General features: G+C 37.6%; 1 long non-coding RNA gene across 1 annotated transcript; it reads left to right on the top strand.

The window, feature by feature from the left end:
• The first annotated feature begins 223 nt into the window (after window positions 1-223).
• On the top strand, window positions 224-1328 carry LOC124289759. The gene is made up of 2 exons (XR_006901753.1): window positions 224-323; window positions 701-1328. It is a non-coding gene; the product is annotated as an uncharacterized LOC124289759 (long non-coding RNA).
• The last annotated feature ends 750 nt before the right edge of the window (window positions 1329-2078 follow it).

Genomic DNA, 2078 nt, shown 5'->3' with positions numbered 1-2078 from the left:
TTAGATTTCAGGTTCACCTGAACACACTTTGGTTATTTTATTTGGCGCACTAGCAAGATTTCTATCCTCCACCGCAAGTCAAAATGATTTACCCAAATAACCCTTTTGTTTAAGGTTCACCTGAACACACTTTGGTTATTTCTTTTGGGACACTAGCAGGATTTCTATGCTCCTACGCAAGTCAAAATGATTTACCAAAATAACCCTTTTATTTCAGGTTCACCTGAACACACTTTGGTTATTTCTTTTGGGGCTCTAGCAGGACTCCTATGCTGCACTGTTCTAGCCATGATCATCATATTTCGGATATATGTGAAGAGGAGGTAAGTGCTGGTACTTATTTTTGCTTAAATGATTTTGAGAAAATGTAAGTTCAAACTGACTTAATACTTTAATGGGATCTATTTTAGAGTCCCAGTCCCTTATTACATTAGCTGTGACAGGTAAAGAACGAATTACAACATAGATAAATACCTGGAGCTGGTTGTCGTCTTGATGCTTACATTTTGATGGACTGCAGTGTATGAGTGTTTCTTCTGACATCATCATGATTTTCTGATGTTAATTGACAATGTTTTAGAGTGGATTTTCCACTGCAGATTTGGTATTGTAAACACCTTTCATCGATAATATTTTTCTATAATACGTGAACGCATACTGACATTTACATCGGATAACGGGTTTTCCGCTATTTTAACAGAAACACAGATACTCCTTTCTTCAGGAACATTTCAAGAACAATCAACAGCACCAATGCTACGTACAGTGAGATAGATGACAGTTCAGTTTCACCATCACGGCCAACGAGACCTGCTTTACCTCTGAAAGAAATCCCCAAGAAAAGGAGGGCTGTCTTGGATGCATCGGCGCTTCCCGAGATGGAGAGTGTTTTTTGCTGTGAGTCGATCCAGAATGAATGTGATGCTGATGTAGCCATGTCTGAACAAATCCATCACCTGACTGAAAAGACTGATTCAATAATCTTTATTGAAGAAAACTGTGATTTGTCAAATGTCAATGTAAGATATCTTACAACGGACACACAAACATAACCCAGGATGTGAATGAAACGTTTGAGGAGTGAGCGTTTTTTGAGAAATGAACTCTTTACTTATCTTCATAAACATGAAGCTTGAACATCAGTTTGTCACAATGCCTGGTCTGATGCAACTGTTCGTCACAAAACAAAACAAATCCAACTTAAATTAGGGCCATCCTTATTTCAAGTGTACATGAATAATGTAACAACTTTCAAAACTATCTGTATCACTGGATGCTTCGCCTATGATACATTGATTGGAACTTCAACAACTGATACGGCTGAAATTGTTCACATATATAATTCTATGAGTTTACCTTAAAATTGTTCAACTTGAACTTTTTTCGAAAGACATTACAACATAAAATAGTTTTGCAAACATCAGTCGGGATTCACTGACCGAAGGTTGTCACCAAATTTGTTACTCGCCATGTTAACAAGCACTTTTGTGGGACATTTTGTGACATTGCAAACACATGCGACATGTCATAATATAAAGGCACACTGGAAAATCTCATAAAATAGAGTATGGCACAAAGGTGCATTGGATAGGTATGACATAAAGATGCATTGGAAAAGGTTATGACACAGGGTAAGGCATAAAGGTACATTGGATAAGGTTATACCACAGGGTATGACATAAAGGTACATTGGATAAGGTTATACCACAGGGTATGACATAAAGGTACATTTGATGAGGTTATACTACAGGGTATGACATAAAGGTACATTGGATAAGGTTATACCACAGGGTATGGCATAAAGGTACATTGGATAAGGTTATACCACAGGGTATGACATAAAGCTACACTGGATAAGGTTATACCACAAGGTATGACATAAAGGTACATTGGATAAGGCTTTGCAACAGGGTATGACATAAAGGTACATTTGATGAGGTTATACCACAGGGTATGACATAAAGGTACACTGGATAAGGTTATACCACAGGGTATGACATAAAGGTACATTGCATAAGGTTATGCAACAGGGGATGACAAAGGTACATTTGCTGAGGTTATACCACAGGGTATGACAT

This window comes from Haliotis rubra, unplaced genomic scaffold (genome assembly GCF_003918875.1).
Source record: "Haliotis rubra isolate DU_JTF1 unplaced genomic scaffold, ASM391887v1 Scf449, whole genome shotgun sequence".
NCBI classification, from domain to species: domain Eukaryota; kingdom Metazoa; phylum Mollusca; class Gastropoda; order Lepetellida; family Haliotidae; genus Haliotis; species Haliotis rubra.
The sequence above is the reverse complement of the archived record's forward strand: the minus strand, read 5'-3'. Positions and strand labels throughout refer to the sequence as shown.